Here is a 21,959-nt window from a genome sequence, read left to right as displayed (position 1 = left end):
TCTAATTGGAAACAAGCCCCACCCCACTTTCGATAGCGCCCTGCCCCTTTAAGCAATCCGAATGAAAATATGCGGGGAGGGGGCGGTGATGAAGTATTGGAAGAGGGCAGCTGAGTCTCGGCTCGGACGTCGAAGGGAATCCTGTCTCTGATTGGTCAGCGCGCGGAAGGCTGTGTTTAAAGAGACAGAAGTGCTGTTCAAAGCAAACTGACTTAAAAGGTAAAATAGAAATTAGAGCAGTCTGCGGAGCCGGGGCTCGGAGCCGGTCTGGAATTCACGGCCATCGTCTTAAAAGCGCAGATAAGCCTGGTTGATGGTGGTTATTCAGAGAGGTCGTGGAGAGAAGAGGGGGGACGGTACTTTGCACATACTTAGAAGTACTCTCGCCTTCATGTTTCTCACGATCCAGCCCTGACCCAAGTCTAACCTTGGAAAGGGGAGATAGTGTGGAATAGAAGACAGGATATTGAAACTGACTGGCCTTTATGAAGATTGGATGTGAGAAGTGTGAGGGAAGATATATGGAATGGTGAGGTATGGGGAGTTTCTAGAGATGCATTTAAAAGAGTTTTGTTTTGTTTTCAGATGGAAGGGAGGAGGATTTGGGATGCAGTAGAAGAAGGGAAGTGATTGGGTGCTGCAGGAATTTTGTGCTGATGGAGCCTTCCAACCGGGTACATGCATGCAAGGTGGGTTAGTTTAAGAAAACAACAAATAAAAAAGCCTAAATTTAAGCCCTTTACTATGTCTGCAGTTAAGTAATTTGTTAAATGTGCTTAATAAAATAAGTGGTAGCTGCTAATCAATCATTTTTCCTACCTTTGGGGTCTGAACTGACTGAACAAAATCCAGCACAGAGTTAAAGCCCCTGATTTCAATGGGTTTAAGGTAAAGGTAAAGGTAAAGGTACCCCTGCCCGTACGGGCCAGTCTTGACAGACTCTGGGGTTGTGCGCCCATCTCACTTAAGAGGCCAGGGGCCAGCGCTGTCCGGAGACACTTCCGGGTCACGTGGCCAGCGTGACATCGCTGCTCTGGCGAGCCAGAGCCGCACACGGAAACGCCGTTTACCTTCCCGCTGGTAAGCGGTCCCTATTTATCTACTTGCACCCGGAGGTGCTTTCGAACTGCTAGGTTGGCAGGCGCTGGGACCGAGCAGCGGGAGCGCACCCCGCCGCAGGGATTCGAACCGCCGACCTTTCGATCGGCAAGCCCTAGGTGCTGAGGCTTTAACCCACAGCGCCACCTGCGTCCCATCAATGGGTTTAGGATTTCCTAAAACTGTGTTGGGTTACAGCAGTTGACCAGAACACTGTAGGCAGATGTAGTGCGCAAGTGATGGAATCTTGTTCGCACGTTTTTTCTTTTGTCTCTGTATCTTGAAATGTTGAAAGAGTAGGAATGTGACATTTTCAAAAAAACAAAACAAAACCCTCTGTAAATTTAGCTTAGGGGCCTTGGGCATCTTGGAGGTGACCAGACTCACTCATCCCTGCCCCCCTCCTCCTTGGCTATGATGACATTGAAGTGATGGAAAAGCTAGAAGCTTGGACAAGTGAAGGGCATTGCTTTGGGAAATCATTTTGGGAGATGGCTGAGATGGTGGGACAACTTGATGGATTAAAATGCAGCATAAATAAAATTTGTGCAGCAGTCTTTCCTGTCTTCATATGGAAAGGAGCATGCACTTTCCATTTATATCCATATATTCCTCCATGGAATATCCTGATTTATCGCATTTATATCCTGATTTATTGCATTTATATCCTGATATTCCTCCATGGAAGCCAAGGCAGCATAGGTCACATCCACACCATACATTTAAAGCACATAGCCCCCCCCCCCGAATCATGGGAAATGTAGTTTAGCCACCACAGAGCTACAATTCCCAGCACCATTGACCAAGTGCAGTTCCTATGATTCTTTGGGAGATGCTATGGGCTCTAAATGTATGGTGTGGATGTGAACATACATGGTTCTCTCTCACACACACTCATGGCCCCGTTTTATTTTCTGTGAGGAAGCTTAAGCTGAGAGGGAATGACTGATCCAAAGTCACCCAGGAATGTCGTGGCTGAGTGGGGAGTCGAACATTGGTCTCCCCAATATTTCTTCAGCACACAAACTAATACATCACAGTGGCTTCTAACACATCAGACCAATTGTACTTCTGCCCATAACACACCAGGCACAAAAAACGTATTTGTGTTTCAAGTATTTTGCTCCAGCCATCCTCCCCTTAAAGGAAGGAAGAGCAAACTTTGGTCTGCTGAAGCCACATTCACGTGTGGGTAATTTGTCAGGACTCGGAACCAAAGATGGACAGGGCTACCCCGCTTCCCTCTTTCTCCATGACTTGTTTCTCTCTTTCTGTCACTCCCTTTTCTTTCTCTCTTTGTCTCTGCCACCCACTTTAGTCCATTGCCTCTTCCCTCACTACCCACCAGGGTAATATGGCGCCCTGTGCGAGGCCAAAATCGGATACCCCTCCCTGCCCTTGCACCACCTTCCCAAAACTGGGCTTTGGGATGGAAGTACAAGGACTCTGGCAGGCTCCTAGAGCCTCCCCACCTCCTTCCTAATGCTGGGAAAGTGCTAACTAGGTTTTGGGAAGGAGGTGGGAAATTAGGCTAAGGGCTGCATGAAGCCATAAGTTGCCTACCCCTGCTTTAAAAAGTGCCTAATCAGAAAGCACTTGCTCATTTACATTACCAGCAGCTTTGAAAAGAGCCATTGCTGGTTCTCTTGTAATGTACCTTCTCCTCCCTATCTTTCAAAATTGTGACTTAATTGACTTTGATGTAGTGTCATCGTACTCTATTGTGTTGTGACATGTAATGTGCCCAGAGCTCCAATCAGCCACTGTCTACGTGTGTGTGTGTGTGTGTGTGTGTGTGTGTGTTTATTTATGCCTTTCCTTTCCTTGAGGGGCTTCTGCTGATGCAGTGCTTTGACAGGCTATTTATATCACTTTTTTTATATACTGATTCTTACAGGACCGGTTTCCAAATGGATACCTGCTCCTTGATTCTAACAAACTGTACACAAGTTAACACTGCTGATTCCAACAGACCTGATTCACACATTGGTTTAATTTTGCCAGCACCGTATGCTTCTAATTCTTCATAGTAAGAGGAATGTTTGAAATAGAGTCCACTTGTCTTAAGACCCACAAACTCCAGGTAAACTTCAGAGATTCTGTTGGGCAGGGCTGGGCTGGTGTCATGAGTCCCTTGTGCCAGTAATTTGATTCAGCAAAACGTTTGTGGCAACGAAGCAACCACCTGAGAAGTGAGCTCCAGCATCACCATCAGCATCGTGAAGCAACCTCATACCACAGGTGCTCACCAAACACAGGAGGCTGCCTTAGAGTTGAAAGAGACCACCAGGGTCATCTAGTCCAATGCCCTGCAATGCAGGAATCTTTTGCCCAATGTGGAGCTTGAACCCACATTCCTGAGATTAAGAGTCTCATGCTCTACCGACTGACCTATCCACAATCATGCCATTAGTTTTTCTAGCCTAGTGCTGTTGACATTGACTGGCAGTGGCTCTCAAGGAGGTGGACAAGGTGCCATCTAACCATCTTAAGGACTCCACTCCAGATATGTGTAGGGTTTGCTCCTTAGCCTTTTCTTCTCCCAAAGATGTCCCACAAGGCAGTAGGTGTGGGCTTTTCCTCAGGGTTTACTCCCAAAGCCTTTCTCATGAATGAGTGGAGAAGTTTAGGATTAGAGTTTTCCTTCTTCTAGATGGGCTACCTTCCCAGGTTGATGAGCGTCGAGCCCCATCTACCCCTCATTTCCCTGTTAAGCCATTGTTTTCGCCATCACTTTCCAAACCGCAAAATGCTTGCTTTTTAAAAAATGGATTTTTGGGGGGGACTTACATTTCCAATAAGCAATTGACTCCCTCCTGCAAAATACTGAGACGACCTTGGTTTCCGTTAATTTTTTTCCTGTTAGCTGTTTCTGAATCTCTTCGCTGGAAGATAGGCAGGATATGAGAAGTCCTCGAATGGAGAAAAGAAATGAGGTTGAAGAAGGACAGAGAGGTGGCCGTGTAGTTAATTAACTAGCATTTAAGGGGTGTGAGTACTGTACACAGAGGCTTGCTAATTCTGCGGAAAAGCTTGCGTAGGCAAGTCTTTGTAGTAGGGTGATTTATTTGCAAGGGAACATGGTGAAACCTTGCTGGTTTGCTCCTTGGCTGTAAACATCCAACAGTCCAGGAAGTGTCTTTTTTTAACCCATGGCTTCCATTATTGTCATAATGATAGCTTGCGCTTGAGCGGAATGTTCTAAATACATTGTGGCATACTGTTTACCACAACTGCTCTTTGCATAACTTAGAAAACCTTCATGTTATTGTGTCTCTCACCTGTCTGCTTACCTGTCTGCCTGAGTGCTATGCACTTCCATTTCCCGGAGCGGAAGAGGAAGGGGCAGTAGGACAGGTTTTTGCTGTACATCTTTTACAGCTCAGTCAGCCTTCCCCAACCTGGTGCCCTCCAAATGGCTGGGATTTATGGGGGCTGGAGCCCAATAACTTCTAGGAAGGCACAAGGTTGGGGAAGGGATACAAACAGACCGCTTTGGGGGAGAAGACTCCAACAGTCGATAGCATACCTGCTATTCCTGCATCACGTTTCCAAAGGGAAGCAAGTGGAGCAGCTCAAGGCAATTCACCTTTAGGCAGCTCACATCTCTTTCAGCTTCTTTGGTCAAAAGCTGCTCAACACTGCTGAAGGGGGTCACCTTCCAAAGGCAGGGAGGAGAGATTCCCAGCCATTAGGAAGGACCCATTCCTGTAACCTTTACTCATTCAGCTCTACCATCCTTGGGTATGTATGTATGTATGTATTTCTTTTCTATCCCATCCTTTCTCCTGAAGGAGCTCAGGGGCAATGGTAAAACATTTTTAAAAACAACCACCACCAGCAGTTGTTTTTTTTTAAAAAAGAAAATTCTAAAAATAGTTGTTAAATACATCCTGGAAAGACTTGAAACATTCACAACCAGTAATAAAAGTAATAATAATAATAATATTTTTAAAAATAATTATACCCCACCCATCTGACTGGGTTGCCCCAGCCATTCCGAAGGTTGTCATCAATAGTGTCTTTCAACCACCAAATGCCTGGGCAAACAGGAATCTTCTAAAATTTCTTCTGAAATTCAATAATGAGGGAGACAGACCTAACTCATTAGGGAGGGCGTTCTATAAATGAGGAATCGCCGCTGGAAAAGCCCTGTCATGGGTCACCATCATAGGAAACAGAAAGGATGCTTGTGGGGCCACACAATCCCAAAGCCTTGGCCCTGAGCAATAATCTCCTAGTACTACTTTCTGGTAGTGATCCTGCAGGTAGGAACAGCAACACAGTAGTACAGTACTTCCAATTCTCAACTCCCACCTTTTTCGAGTCACTCCAGAAGAACGCTGACAATGGTGTCAAAAGCCACTGAGGGGTCGAGGAGAACATGTAGGGTTGCTTGTAGTAAGGTTAAAGCTTACTGAGAAATGATATATAATGAATTGAAAAGGATGTTTAAAATAACGTTTGTAAAAACAACAACCTCAGAAGCTTTTCTTTTGGGAATTATAGGGACAGAACTACCTAAACTGTATAGAAACTTATTCATGTATGCTACTACAGCGGCAAGAATGTTACTCGCCCCAAAATGGAAAGAAGCAGAAGTCCCAACAAAGGAAGAATGGATACAAAAATTTATGGAATATGCAGAAATAGCAAAACTTACCGGAAGAATAAGAAATCAATATAACAAACTTTTTCTAAAAGAATGGAAATGGTTTATTGAATATTTACAGATAAATTGTAAACAGATAAGAACATTGGCAGGATTATTGTAATAACCTGCAGTTTTACATTTATATTTATACATGTATGCAGTATATATTTAAAGTAGATGAATAAATGAGCAAATTAAGTTAATTTGGATATGCAGAAGATATTAAAAATAAATTTAAGGAACCACAGAAAGAGGGAGAAGGAAGTCAAGTTTTGAAGTGTAAAAATGATTGTAAAATTAGTGAAATGTATAAACCTGAAAAGTATAATTAAAAAAAAGATAGCGGTCATCAATCAAGGCAACCAAGGCTTTTCCAGTGCCCAAAGCAGGCCTGAAATCAGACAGGAATGGATCTAGATAATGTGCTTCCTCCAGGCATATCTGCAGCTGGGTAGCCACCACCCCCTTGATCACTTTGCCCCAAAAGGAGATGTTAGAGATTGGAAGATAGTTTTCTAAAACCTCTGGATCCAGGAAGGACCTCTTCAGGAGGTTTTGCACCTCTGTCTCTTCCAAGGTGGCTGCTATAGCTCCCTTCATAGTGAGGCATTGACCACCCCCTGGACCTACCCAGACAACCCCTTCCACTAGATTTTACCATGCCACTCTAAACAGCCCTGCTGGACAATTCACTGAGGATGTAATAATAGTAGTAGTAGTAGTAGTAGTAGTGATAATAATAATAATAATAATAATAATAATAATAATAATAATAATAGTATCTCACCCATCTGACTGAGTTACACCAGCCATTCTGGGTGGCTTCCAACAAATATAAAAGCATCATAAGAAACACCAAACATTAAAAACTTCCCTAGGTAGAGGAAGTTGCTAAACGTCTCCTGCTCCCTGAAACAACTCTTCATTTCCCCCCACTGCTCCCTTGAGCCTGGAACTGTTTGCTGTATTGCCTCAGTGCAACCATTTCCCTTATTTCCTTTTAATTGCTCATCAAAATTACCTTTCCCAGAAAGCCTTTGGATTATCCACCCAGCCTGTAGTGTAATCAAGTTAAAGTATGTGTAAATGAAATTCTCTTTCCTTAGCTACCTGTGCCTCCATTTCCTTCCTCCCTTCTGCTTCCCTCTCTTTTGGAATAAGGACCAGTCCTACCTGTTCTTCAGAAAGCACCATGCAAACCAATTGGTCTGTATTAAATAAATGAAATCGCTCCCATTTAGGGAACTTCAATTGATCACTCTGAGTATTAGCAAGTGATCATCTTAAGATAGGATGGTCCCCGTCCCCAGCAACCGTCATACCATCAAACCCATTTTTGACATTCCGCTAGCCTTTGATGTGACCAAGGAACAGAATCCACAATGCAGTGATGCCCATAGAAGCAGGCTTGATTCTTCATGGCAATAATAGCTGGTTATGTAAAGCATGCATGGCCCTCCACTCCCATGATATCCTCAGTGCACCTCTCTACTCTTTCCCATATACCGGTAAGTAAGTTTGCCACTATTGTTGGGGTGGGAATAAAGTCCACAATGATACTATGCTTACGGTAATGAGATTTGAGTTTGACTAAATGTGTTTTGGAACCCCACCCAACCCTGTGACTCTGGTTGTAAAAAGAGACTGCTAATGAGGTCAAGCCAGATGGACAAGTGTAGCCTGGCAGGTTCCCTTTTGTTGGGAGAATGGTGGGCTTTTGCAAAACTGCAGAGAGGCCAAGTGCAAGTGATGGGTTGCTACAGAAACAAACTTATGGCAGGGGGCATGCCTTTCTTTCTTGGCTGGAGGTTATATCATCAAGGTGTCTATTTCTGAAAGAGAACAAAATACCAGCAGTCTTGAAGCTGGAGCCGAAAGAGACACAGAGGCATGACTCACCCTCTGCAAGAGCTATAGCATTGGGAGCCCTCTAGAAGACTAATGGAGCAGGTTCTGTTGGAGTGTTGATGCTGTATAGCTTCCTTCTTATGCTCAATAAGTGTGGGTGTTGGTGTTTGTAAATAAATTTTTATATCACAGGAACCATCTTTAGTCTCCAGTGATCTTGCTTCTAAGGTACATGCTGGGAACCTCTGAAATCTCTCACCCCTCCGAGATTTGGGTGTGCATAACAATACTTATCTGGTCATGTTGTGCGGATGCCTGATGTTTGTCTTCCAAAGCAACTACTCTATTCCAAACTTAAAAATGGAAAGTGTAATGCTAGTGGTCAACAAAAGAGGTTTAAAGACTGTCTCAAGGCAAATCTTTAAAAATGTAGTATAAACACTGACAACTGGGAAGCACTGGCCTGCGAGTGCTCCAGTTGGAGAACAGCCTTTACCATAGGTGTCATGGGCTTTGAAGACACTTGAACTCAGGACGAAAGGGAGAAATGTGCTGAGAGGAAGGCACGCTTGGCAAACCCTCACCATGATCAACTCCTGCCCGGAAACCAATGTCCCCACTGTGGAAGGACATGTGGATCCAGAATTGGCCTCCACAGTCACTTACAGACTCACTGTAAAACCGTGTTTATGGAAGACAATCTTACTCGGCCACAAGTGATCGCCAAAGAAGAAGAAGAATACGACTTATCTGGGAATAAGTTCTCACTGGACTTCCTTCTGAGTAGACATATGTGGAATTGTGCTGTCACTAAGCTCTATTTCCATGTTCTGACTTAATGTGGGATGATCACAAAAGCTGCTATGTTAGGATGTAGGACTATACTGCTCTGCTGAAGGGAAAACCCCATCATCCGATACTGTTAAGTGCAACTCTGTTCTTTAAATTAAGCTTGTTTTTTGAGTACTGTTGTAGCCAGAATGTTCTGTCTTCGTGCGTCCTAATTCACACAATCACAACAAGCTGTGTGTCAACAGCTACACCATGGGTTAGCTATATGAAGATGGATTCACACCTTTCATCATCCGCTTTTCTCCTTTGGCTGCAAGGAGGCTAATCTAGATTAATTAACCAACATTTAGTGTTACATCTGAACTGTAAAATGTTTTTGACCTAAACATAGTTTGTTGAAACAAGTCACCTTGCACAACTGTGGTTAGAAGATGATTTGTTTCAACAAACCATAGTTAAGATTAACCACAGCTTATCTGGTTTGGATGACCAGGCAAGTTACAGTTAATAGCCAAGTGGGGATTTGAACAACTCTGGTCTCCCAGGCTCTTGTCCAGAACGCTAACCACTACACCACATTGGCTAGAAATAATTGCTATGATTTAAATATGAATACAATCAGGTGATCTGAGTCCATTCTCAGCCTGCTCCTTGGGTGCTGTTGATGGGTCCCTAATAATAATAATAATAATACATTTATTATCTCTACCCCACCCATCTGGCTGGGTTTCCCCAGCCACTCTGGGCGGCTTTCAACAGAACATTAAAAACAGAATAAAACTTCAAACATTAAAAACTTCCCTAAACAGGACTGCCTTCAGATGTCTTTTAATAGTCGGGTAGTTGTTTATCTTCAGATTGTTATCTTCAGATAGTTGGAAAGTTGATCTCTCTTCATATGGTTCATAATCTTTAAAGCAGGCTTGGACTGGACAGCACTTCAGAAAGAGGGCTCTTAAGAGGGGAGGCAGTCTTCAAATATGAGGACTGTCCTCTACAAAGTAGGGCGCAGTGCCAGCCTCTTTGAGAATGTGCAAATCATGCCAGGACCCATAATCCCCAACCATTACCCTTGGAATATGACAGTCCCCAAGTTGGCCACTGCATCAAGGAATTTGAAAGCGCAGCTGTGAGCAGAAACTCAGCAGCATGGGGAGGGAGGAGGAGGGAAGAGAGGGAGAATGACACATGCATTATCAGCTTACAAGTATGTGGTTGTTTAAATCATAGATGCTGGAGCTCTGAAGACATCAAAGGAGGCCTGGCTTGAACACGCCAGCTGTTGGTTGCATGTGACACCTGACCGCACAGAGTATTCCAGCTATGTGGCTTATCAGACAGCAGCCAATTAAGAGATACCCTGACCACACTCTATAATTTTCCTACAAAGGGAAGATAGGGAGCAGAAAGGTGGAGAAGCACAGAGGAAAAGGATGTAAATTAAGCCTAGGTAGGCCATTTCTGTGTCGCCAGCAAATTCCGGATCCAGGTCTATCAAGCCATTACTCCACTTTTCCTTGATCAAGTCTCTAGGGCAGCCTTTCTCAACTTCCTCTGTCTTTCTCCTTCCACTGTCAGAGGCGTTATGCCTCTGAATACCAGTTGCTGGGATTCACAAGTGGGAAAGAGTTGTTGCTGCTCACTGCACTGAGACCCTCCTTGCAGTCTTCTCATCTGGTGGACCACTGTGAGAACCAGATGCTGGACTAGATAGATGGCCTTTGGGAATCACAGATTTATAGCAAGAGGGATGTAGACAAATTGCAGCAGGTTCCAGAAAGGGCTACAGAGATGATCGGCCATATGGATTAGTTACCCACCACCGCTCAGGAATGAGTTGTCCCCATTTCAGCCTTTCAAGTTGGCCTGAAAGAAAGTGACAGCCCACTGTGCCGCAAGGTTGAGAGAGGATTGGAATCCAGCACTTCTTGGCTGAACTTCAGGACTATCCACTGCCCTGTTGTTGTTGTTGTTTAGTCGTTTAGTCGTGTCCGACTCTTCGTGACCCCATGGACCAGAGAACGCCAGGCACTCCTGTCCTCCACTGCCCCCCGCAGCTTGGTCAGACTCATGCTGGTAACCTCGAAAACACTATCCAACCATCTCGTCCTCTGTCGCCCCCTTCTCCTTGTGCCCTCCATCTTTCCCAACATCAGGGTCTTCTCCAGGGAGTCTTCTCTTCTCATGAGGTGGCCAAAGTACTGGAGCCTCAGCTTCACAATCTGTCCTTCCAGTGAGCACTCAGGGCTGATTTCCTTCAGAATGGAGAGGTTTGATCTTCTTGCAGTCCATGGGACTCTCAAGAGTCTCCTCCAGCACCATAATTCAAAAGCATCGATTCTTCGGCGATCAGCCTTCTTTATGGTCCAGCTCTCACTTCCATACATCATTACTGGGAAAACCATAGCTTTAACTATACGGACCTTTGTTGGCAAGGTGATGTCTCTACTTCTCAAGATGCTGTCTAGGCCTGTCATTGCCCTTCTCCCAAGAAGCAGGCGTCTTTTAATTTCGTGGCTGCTGTCACCATCTGCAGTGATCATGGAGCCCAAGAAAGTAAACTCTCTCACTGCCTCCATTTCTTCCCCTTCTATTTGCCAGGAGGTGATGGGACCAGTAGCCATGATCTTCGTTTTTTTGATGTTGAGCTTCAGACCATATTTTGCACTCTCCTCTTTCACCCTCAATAAAAGGTTCTTTAATTCCTCCTCCCTTTCTGCCATCAAGGTTGTGTCATCTGCATATCTGAGGTTGTTGATATTTCTTCCGGCAATCTTAATTCCGGCTAGGGATTCATCCAGCCCAGCCTTTCGCATGATGAATTCTGCATATAAGTTAAATAAGCAGGGAGACAAAATGCAGCCTTGTCGTACTCCTTTCCCAATTTTGAACCAGTCAGTTGTTCCATATCCAGTTCTAACTGTAGCTTCTTGTCCCACATAGAGATTTCTCAGGAGACAGATGAGGTGATCAGGCACTCCCATTTCTTTAAGAACTTGCCATAGTTTGCCATGGTCGACACAGTCAAAGGCTTTTGCATAGTCAATGAAGCAGAAGTAAATGTCTTTCTGGAACTCTCTAGCTTTCTCCATAATCCAGCGCATGTTTGCAATTTGGTCTCTGGTTCCTCTGCCTCTTCTAAATCCAGCTTGCACTTCTGGGAGTTCTCGGTCCACATACTGCTTGAGCCTTCCTTGTAGAATTTTAAGCATAACCTTGCTAGCGTGAGAAATTAGTGCAATTGTGCGATAGTTGGAGCATTCTTTGGCACTGCCCTTCTTTGGGATTGGGATGTAGACTGATCTTCTCCAATCTTCTGGCCACTGCTGAGTTTTCCAAACTTGCTGGCATATTGAGTGTAGCACCTTAACAGCATCATCTTTTAAAATTTTAAATAGTTCAGCTGGAATACCATCACTTCCACTGGCCTTGTTATTTGCAGTGCTTTCTAAGGCCCATTTGACTTCACTCTCCAGGATGTCTGGCTCAAGGTCAGCAACCACACTACCTGGGGTATATGAGACATCCGTTTCTTTCTGGTATAATTCCTCTGTGTATTCTTGCCATCTCTTCTTGATGTCTTCTGCTTCTGTTAGGTCCTTTCCACTTTTGTCCTTTATTATGGAAATCTTTGTACGAAATGTTCCTTTCATATCTCCAATTTTCTTGAACAGATCTCTGGTTCTTCCCATTCTATTGCTTTCCTCTATTTCTTTGCATTGCTTGTTTAAGAAGGTCTTCTTGTCTCTCCTTGCTATTCTTTGGAAATCTGCATTCAGTTTCCTGTATGTTTCACGATCTCCCTTGCATTTTGCTTGCCTTCTCTCCCCCGCTATTTGTAAGGCCTCACTGGACAGCCACTTTGCTTTCTTGCATTTCCTTTTCATTGGGATGGTTTTCGTTGCTGCCTCCTGTATAATGTTACGAGCCTCCAACCATAGTTCTTCAGGCACTCTGTCCACCAAATCTAAATCCTTAAACCTGTTCCTCACTTCCACTGTGTATTCATAAGGGATTTGACTTAGATTGTATCTTACCGGCCCAGTGGTTTTTCCTACTTTCTTCAGTTTAAGCTTGAATTTTGCTATAAGAAGCTGATGATCTGAGCCACAGTCAGCTCCAGGTCTTGTTTTTGCTGACTGTATAGAGCTTCTCCATCTTTGGCTGCAGAGAATATAATCAATCTGATTTCGATGCTGCCCATCTGGTGATGTCCATGTGTAGAGTCGTCTCTTGTGTTGTTGGAAAAGCGTGTTTGTGATGACCAGCTTGTTCTCTTGACAGAACTCTATTAGCCTTTGCCCTGCTTCGTTTTGATCTCCAAGGCCAAACTTGCCAGTTGTTCCTTTTATCTCTTGACTCCTACTTTAGCATTCCAATCCCCTATAATGAGAAGAACATCCTTCTTTGGTGTCACTTCTATAAGGTGTTGTAAGTCTTCATAGAATTGGTCAATTTCAGTTTCTTCAGCACCAGTAGTTGGTGCATAAACTTGGATTACTGTGATGTTAAAAGGTCTGCCTTGGATTCGTATCGAGATCATTCTATCATTTTTGAGATTGCATCCCAGTACAGCTTTTGCCACTCTTTTGTTGACTATGAGGGCCACTCCATTTCTTTTACGGGTTTCTTGCCCACAGTAGTAGATATGATGGTCATCCGAACTGAATTCACCCATTCCCGTCCATTTTAGTTCACTGATGCCCAGGATGTCAATATTTATTCTTGCCATCTCATTTTTGACCACCTCCAACTTACCCATGTTCATGGTTCTTACATTCCAGGTTCCTATGCAATATTTTTCTTTACAGCACTGGACTTTCCTTTCGCTTCCAGGCATATCCGCAACTGAGCGTCCTTTCGGCTTTGGCCCAGCCGCTTCATCAGCTCTGGATCTACTTGTACTTGCCCTCCGCTCTTCCCCAGTAGCATGTTGGACGCCTTCCGACCTGAGGGGCTCATCTTCCAGCGTCATAACTTTTATATGCCTGTTGTCTTTGTCCATGGAGTTTTCTTGGCAGGGATACTGGAGTGGCTTGCCGGTTCCTCCTCCAGGTGGATCACGTTTGGTCAAAACTCTCCACTATGACCTGTTCATCTTGGGTGCCCTGCTCGGCATAGTTCATAGCTTCTCTGAGTTCTTCAAGCCCCTTCGCCACGGCAAGGCAGTGATCCATGAAGGGGATCCACTGCCCTACTGTTCTTCAACCTCTGGTCTCTAAATGTTGTTGGACCACAACTCCCATCTTTCCTGACCCTTGACTAAGATGGCTGGGGATTATAGGAATTGCAGTCCAACAATGTATTGGTTGAAGCACACTGCACTACACCACATTGATGCTTCTTGCACAACAGAATGTCTTAATATATTGCACATCATGCTTGTTGGAGAAGACATGACAACTCTCTTCAAATACCAGAGAGGCTGTCACAGAGAAGAGGGCAAATGTTGTTGTTTTTTTCTTTGCTGCCCCAGAGAGCAGAACTAGGTCTAATGAGTTTAAGTCTCTGGAGGGTAGATCCTGGTTGAATGTGATGGCCTCTTCCTCTCTGGAGGTCTTCTAGCAGAGACTGGACAACCACTTGTTGGAGGGGATCTTCTTTGAGTTTCCTGCATCAAGCAGAGGGTTGGCCTACAAGACCACCTCCTACCCTTATGACTCTATGGCACCATCTGCACTGTGCATTTAAAGCAGTATCATACTGTTTTAAATAGTAATGTCTTCTCCAGAGAATCCTGCAAACTGTAGTTTGTTAAGGGTGCTGGGGATAGTTTGGAAACCCCATTCCTTACACGGAGGTACAATTCCCAGAGTTCCCTGGGAAGAGATATTAACTGTTGAACTGCTATGGGAATTGCATCTCTGTGAGGGGGCAGATGGGTCCTAAGTCTCTCTGCTGAGTAGATGGAGACTGAGATCGGCTCTCCCCCCATAAGGAGGGATAGCACCTCACATGGCAATTTCAAATGTAGCATTTTAAATGTTCCTGGATTGTCAACTGCAGCCTCATTTTGAAGATGTGGATTGGGGTTAAGAAGTGATGCAATTTTTGGAGAAACCTCACATTCCTACTTTTCTAAACAATGATCCTCTGGTGGATAATTTGTATCAGGGCTCTTGAATTGTCCAATATATCAATTATTTGCCTAGTTTGAAAACCATAGTTCAAAACAAACTAACCATAAAAGGCACAGAGAAGAATTCAATACAAGAATTGTCCAAAAGCTCCAAATGATTGTTTATTTATTGTAGATTATTTTACTCATTTGGTGCAATGATATCCTGCCTTCCCCCCAGACAGCTCACCTGGTGAGCTTCTTGCCAATGAAGACAAATTCATGAAGACAAATTTATGGATGATACAGCTCTCTGTGGTTATGCTCTGCCTCCATAGTCCAGTTGCTGGAAACCACAGGAAGGGAAAGTGCTCTGATCAGACTATTCTGATGTTCTTATGGTTGAGTGAAGGATTTGATCCCATGTCTCCTCAGTCCCTGAGTTCCTCCAGAGAGCCTGTTTATTCAGGATTCATGCTGATACTGCTTGGACAGTCTTTACTGAGCATTGCTTCCAATTTATTTACAAGGAGGTGATATGACAATGAGCTTTCATTCTGCATTCATCCAGATTTGTTTGTAGGATGTTTGCATTTCTTCCCATTAATCATGCATTCATCCCACACTTTTCAATGCATTTCCTTATCATTTTCCAAAACGTCAGTGAGTTTGTTTAAGTGGATTTGTTGCAATGAGGTGACAGTGTGTTTTAATCCACTTTAATTGTGTAATCAAGATGTGGAAAATATGAAACAACGAGGAGAGACAGGACTGAGATTTGCATATACTTCAAGGTCCAGACTATGGGAAGCCCCCAAAAATTAATAATTATAATTAGGATGATAATTTGGTCTTTTTTATTTTAGTTTTTTATTTTAATGGGATTATGATTTGAAATGTTAATTGGATGCTTTTTATTGGAAAATTAATAAAAATGATTTAACAATAATTGTATAGACTTAGGACTCGTCCACGCTTGTCTCATGCATAGAAAGCAGGGTTCTGAGAGGTTTACCTCTTGCTCTGATATTTTCCCAGAGAAAGCCTCCTGTTTAGTGCTAAGTCAGAGAAAACGTCAATCCAGAGAAAACCCAGATTGCCATTTGCTCTGACTGAATGCTAAAGAGTAGCTTTCCCTGGAGGAAAGCAGCGGGACAAGAGGAAGTATGGATAAGACCTTAATTCCTCCCAGACAACATTGACAGTCTGAAGACACCCCTAGTCTGACATGCCAACCATTACATCACACTGGCTCTCGGCTCCAATTCATGGCAATAGGATATCATTTTTCTTTTATCCCTTCTCGCCAACTTTTTCAGCATCCACATTTAAAACACTATGATATCACTCTAACAGCCAAGGTTTGCCTTAAACAATCCTGGGAGCTGTAATTTGTCAAGGGTGCTGAGAGTTGTTAGGAGACGCCTATCCCACTCACAGAGCTACAATAACCAAATTTGCTGAGGAAACGGATTGATTGTTCTACCACACTGAGAACAGTTGCTCTACATGGGGAAGAAGAGGTCTCCTAACAACTCTCAGTACCCTAAACAAACTACAGCTCCCAGGATCATTTGGGGGGAGAGCCACCAGGTTTATTTAAAAAGATATCATAGTGCTTTAAATGCACAGTGCCAATGCAGCCCTTGTCTGGATTTAGAGTTTTATAGGACACGACTCAGCAAAGAGCCCTCCTGCATAAGCACCATGAACAGGAGGAGGAGCACAAGATATTCAGGTTCCCTTTATTTCAACGTGGCACTTGCATCATAGATCTTGCTGCTGGATGGGGCCCTTAATTAGCTGCATTAAGGAATGCAAGCCATTTATATAATCACCATGCATTAACGACAGACTACAACAATACCCGGCTACTCGTTGCCTACTGCAATAAAGCCGGTGCGTGTGGCAACACAAAGGGAGGCACGTTCAAGGCCTTGCTGAACACACAGCCCAAAAGCCCACATTGTGCATACGCTGCAATTTCAGCCACGTTAGGGAACTTGCTTGCATGGCACAACTCTCCTTCTGAGGTGCTACCTAAGTAAGCAAGTGCAGGGAGCAGTGAAGGCTAGTCCATTACTGCCCACCGCTAGCTCCAGGCTGCCTTCTTACTGACAACCATCCCAAGAGGCAACCCAGCCTGTCAACCTCTCCCTTCTCCTTCTCCTTCTCCTTCTCCATCTCTCAGTATTGCCCTTGTAGCACTTACACTCCAACATGGTGTGGCCCAAATCCAAAGCACCATCTTCCAGGTCTGAAATCACATGACCTGTGCAAGATCGCTGACCTGGAAAAAGCTCTATTTTTGGGCACGGCACCCAAAAAGCACATGTTTGGGGGCACCGCACGAGATCACAGACCCGAAAAAGTGCTTTTTTCAGGGCGGGATCTGAGCCCGAAATTGCGTGAGAGCAAGGCACCCAAAACAGCTGCCATACTCTCACAGGGGGAAGCGGGATATCCCAATTTTTCCAGGGCATTTGATGGGGATGCAGGAAGGCAAATGGGCTGTGGCTCCACCTCCTGTTGACTTCCCTACCTCTTGTCCCTCCACTCTCAATGGTCACCAGCTATCACTGGTTGGGGGTGGCGTGTGCCGAAGCTAACTCATTTGAAAGATAAAACTCTCCAAATTGATCGCCTGCAACTGTGCAAGGCTTTGACTATACCGGGCGTGTGCTCAAACAGAAAAACGTTGCACACCCCTTTGTTTTTGGTCACACATAACTTTTTCAGGAATTGCCTTTGAGGTAGATCCATGGGAAGCCAGGCCATGGCTGGTGTTGCTAGGGGATTAAACCAGGGATCTTCCAGATGCAGTACCTAAAGCTGCAATCCTAAATCCACCTACCTGGGAGTAAGGCCCACTGAATTCAGTAGGGCTTACTTCTGAGCATGGGCATAGCCAAGATTTTTGTTAGGAGGGGACAGGCTTTGTTGGGGGCCCAGAACCTCAGATTTGCATTGATTTGTATTGATTTTGATTGATTTAGGTGGGCAGCTGCTCTCCCTGGCGACGCCTGTGCTTCTGTATAGACATGGTTGGGCTTGTGCTGTAAGCTCTGCTACTAAGCTTTGGGTCCCTTCTGGTCAAATCTGCCAGGATGACCAGATGCATTTTATTTCCTTCTACTCCTTTCATTCTAATATGCACCTGTCACTCACAGTGTGGTCAAGCATAGTCCTGAGGCAAGCAAAACCTGCTGGGGACTGATCCTAGACGCTCTGTGATTTTGTGACAGGATGACATCTTTTTTAACTTGTTGATACCCATTTTCATTTTACTTTGTGTGTTTTTTAACCCACTGAATTTATTCTATTCTATTCTATTCTATTCTATTCTATGCATTTGGATACTCTGCTTTATGTGTTTTCTATTTTGTTTCCTTATGTTTTGTGCTGGTCATTGGACATAAAAATAAAGATTTCTTTTGGGTCATTGGCCATAAAAATAAAGATTTCTTTTGGGTATAGGAAATAGAATCAATTTCAGCAAATGGACATTTTGCATTGCAAATAAAAACAGATACATAGAAGTCACACAGGGAATCTTGGAAATGTGAAGGAATTCATAAATTCTAAATTGTACTGCTGCATTTGAAATGAAAAAATAAAGGCCCATTCTCAGAAGTTAAGTGTGGCACTTACAGACAACTCCCCATTTGCACGCATTCAATATGTGTGCGACCGCACGTACATGCATCACGAAAAACCCAGAAGTGACCTGAAAATGTCACAAAAATATCACAAAAAGGGGTAGAATAGGATGGGGCAGGGGCAAGGCGGGGATAGAACGGGGTGTTTGCAAACTTTTTCAATGGTGTTTCAAATATATACAATTTCACTGACACACATGATGTCTCAGAACATAACCCCCAGGTAAATTTGGGGGGGTAGTGTTGCCTGTATACTGATGGCATGATTTCTTACGACAACCCTGTGAGGTTGGTTGGATTGAGAGATAGTGAGTGGTATGTGCCAGATGACAAGCAAGAGAGCAGAACCAATGTCAAGACCGTGGTAGGAATGGGTGGGAGGAGCAGCTGCTATTTGAGTTGTGGGAGAAATTTGATTCAGTTTGCATTTAAGGACAATACAACCTAAACAATGCTTTCCAATACAATATGTGAACCAAAATACAGTCATGGTTCAAATTTTGCACTTCTCTGAATTTTACAACGCAGTTCTTCAGCCAAGTAATATTTACAAAAATGCATATGCTGGTGAAAATGGCATGACATCAGGGGAATTTGTTTCACAGAAATGTGCACAATACGCCAGATTGCATACAAAGATATGTATATTAGGACAGGGTTTCAGTAACATGCTGCTGAATTTTCAAGCAACTGCTTGAAGGAGACTTGGAGAATTGAATTTAAAATGGAAGAAACAAGACTTCAAAACTGATTCCAACATTTTTAGTTTCTACCCCTAAGCAACTATGGATAGTGTTTGTGGTAAGCAGTGACACAACCATAGCCTGAACGTTAACCTCATCCATCTCAGCTCAGAGCCCATCAGCAGGGGCGGAGGAAGGGGGGTGCGGTGGGGGTGGGCCACCCCGGGTGTCACCACTGAGGGGGGTGACAAAATGCCGAGCGGTACTCACTGTGAGGCCTGCAGTGCGCCTGAGCCATGCATCTCTCCTGGGAGTGACGCAGTGGCTTGGGCACCTGCAGGCTCCATGCTGTCCCCAAACGGTCCGCCCTCCACCTTCCCCTCAGCTGTAGGGCGACTGAGTGGGAGGAGGCAGGCAGACTCCTTGGAGGCCCCGCAGAGCGTCCTGCCCCAGCTCGCCCTGCCCCCGCCCCTGGGTTCAGGGCACGCACACCGCCCCAGGTGCCTGATTGGCTTGCTCCGCCGTTGCCCAAACAGATGCTATGAGCCAGAGCCACTTCACTGGACACGGGTCTAGCCATTGGCCATTACTCTCCATCTCTCTAGGAAAGAACAGGTCGGCATTGGAAGTTTACTTTGGATATTTTTTTCCCCTGGCAGTTTCTTGGAAAATGATGCAGACATCTGGTAGCAAGAAGGAGGGGAGGGGGAAAAACAGATCAGAGAGGAAAGCAGGGAGGTGCAAATTCCCAGAGGGGAAGGCAGTGCCTGTCTGCTTCTTACATAAGATATATAGGTCGCAATCTGCTTTAGAGAAGGGCAAGGCACTCTGTATGCCAAGGTAAACAGGCTTGTCTTATGGAAAACCACTCTGTGGTTAATATTTATCAAAAGTCATTATTTAAGACCCAGTGATAAGAAGATCAAGAGACAAGGAAATAGATCAGTTTTCAGTTCCCCTCTCAAGTTAATTGCAGTCTTGAGGAGGCAATAGCTACGTGGCTCAAACAAATTAGGCTGCATACGCGTTGTACCTTTAAAGCACACTTGCTCCTCAAAGATTTCTGGGCACTGTAGTTTGTTAAGGAAACTACCGTTCCCAGAATTCTTTGAGGGAAGAAATGCACTTTGAATGTGCTTTAAATGCATACTATGTACACAGCCTCTGTTGAAGCCCTGTGATCTGTTGTATCCACTGTGAAAAGCGAGCATACTGACAGCCATCCACAAGTTTTTAAGCCGAAATGGATTCCTATGACACTTTGAAAGACTAACAATTTTATTATGGCCTTCACTTTCAAAGACCAATGGTCCCCTTCAACAGGCACATCTATTCAAGGTTGCCATCCTATACTCAACTTATCTGGGCGTAAGCCCCCTTGAACTCAGTGGGACCTACTTCTGAGTAGACAAGTCTAGGCTTGCACTGCTGGTCCCACTGAAAGAAGCAGAATTTACTTCTGAGTGATCACATATAGGAATTGCACTGTGATTCAGTTAACACCCTGATTCTAAGGCTGAAATCATCCTCTAATGTACACTTACTTGGAAGTAAATCCAATTGAGCCTGGTACTTACTTCTGAGTAAACATGCATTGACAGGAATGAGTATACACTCTGAATTCCCTCTCAGGATAAATCAAGCCGAGAGCTACACTAGTAAAATGTTTCAAAACTTGTCACAGGCATCATCTTCACCATACATTAAAAGCACTGTCATACCTTGTTAAGGGTGCTGAGAGATGTTAGGGAACCGCTGTTCCCTGCACAGAGCTACAGTTCCCAGGGTTCCCAAGGAAGAGGGGTTGGTTGTCAAACCATTCTGGAAACTGTAGCTCTGTGAGGGGAATAAAGGTAAAGGTAAAGGTACCCCTGCCCGTACGGGCCAGTCTTGACAGACTCTAGGGTTGTGTGCTCATCTCACTCTAGGGGCTGGGAGCCAGCGCTGTCCGCAGACACTTCCGGGTCACGTGGCCAGCGTGACGAAGCTGCTCTGGCGAACCGGCACCAGAGCAGCACACGGAACGCCGTATACCTTCCCGCTATAAAGCGGTACCTATTTATCTACTTGCACTTAAGGGTGCTTTCGAACTGCTAGGTGGGCAGGAGCTGGGACCGAAAGACGGGAGCTCACCCCGCCGCAGGGATTCGAACCGCCGACCATGTGATCGGCAAGTCCTAGGCGCTGAGGTTTTACCCACAGCACCACCCGCGGAGGGGAATAGGGGTTTCTTAACAATTCCCAGCACCCTTAACAAACTATAGTTCCCAGGACTCTTTGGGGAAAGCCATGGCTGTTTTAAGTCACATAATAATGCTTTAAATGTATAATGTGGATGGGGCTGTGGTTGTTGTTGTTTTTTTCTTTTTTTACTTATGCCCTGCTGTAAATGTTAGAACTGAGTAGCCCAATGCGGGGGGAGGGGGGGAGGCTAAACTGACTTTAATGAGAGAAATGCTGAATATTCTCTAATGTCGACGTTCAGCTCAAAATTAGCACACTTAATGTGGCCAAACAAATTTTATGTCCCAAATACTCACCACACCAAGCATTCCCATTGTTTCAACGCTGCATCTTCTTGACATCATTTCCCTCACCCTCCCTGCCTTTGCATCATTTGGCCACTGCACCACTTAACAAGATTGACTGTGGGCACCCATATGATTTTCTTTACAGGCATCTGCAACATCCTTGTCAAAATTGCACAAGCCACTTAAATTGTAGCATGGGCAAATGAGGCCACTGACAGTGAAGGCAAAGGAGAAGGACAGAAAAGGCACGGAGCAGAACGGCAACAAACAAACAAGCAAACAAACAAAAAACAAATAATTGATGATGACCTGGTACCAAAAGCATAACCATTTAGCTGAAACTACATGCAAACTCAAACTCAACCATCCTTTGATATGCTCACTTCTCCCACTTTTTCAATGCAGTTTTGTAAATGTGTGCAAAAATGCATAAACTGGGGTAAGGTGTGCATATATCTGTGAAAATACACTAGAACATTGTCTTAGAGGAAATCCCTTTGCAAAAAAAATATGAATATGAAGCAAAATTGCATACAAAATGTGCAAATGAGAATAAATTTGCATTAAAATGCTGGTGAATTTTCACAATGATATTTTAATTTTTTTTAAAAAAAACTAAAATATAAACTGATGTAG

The 21,959-nt window shown here is 44.3% G+C and overlaps 1 long non-coding RNA gene across 2 annotated transcripts; it reads left to right on the top strand.

The window, feature by feature from the left end:
- The first annotated feature begins 34 nt into the window (after positions 1-34).
- On the top strand, positions 35-21,859 carry LOC307221773. Of its 2 annotated transcripts, none has more exons than XR_013841498.1 (3): positions 35-239; positions 623-689; positions 21,469-21,859. It is a non-coding gene; the product is annotated as an uncharacterized lncRNA (long non-coding RNA). The 2 variants fall into 2 exon arrangements; XR_013841499.1 differs by lacking the exon at positions 21,469-21,859 and adding an exon at positions 9,623-10,354.
- The last annotated feature ends 100 nt before the right edge of the window (positions 21,860-21,959 follow it).

Source organism: Podarcis cretensis (genome assembly GCF_951804945.1).
Source record: "Podarcis cretensis genome assembly, chromosome: 8".
NCBI lineage: Eukaryota > Metazoa > Chordata > Lepidosauria > Squamata > Lacertidae > Podarcis > Podarcis cretensis.
The sequence above is the reverse complement of the archived record's forward strand: the minus strand, read 5'-3'. Positions and strand labels throughout refer to the sequence as shown.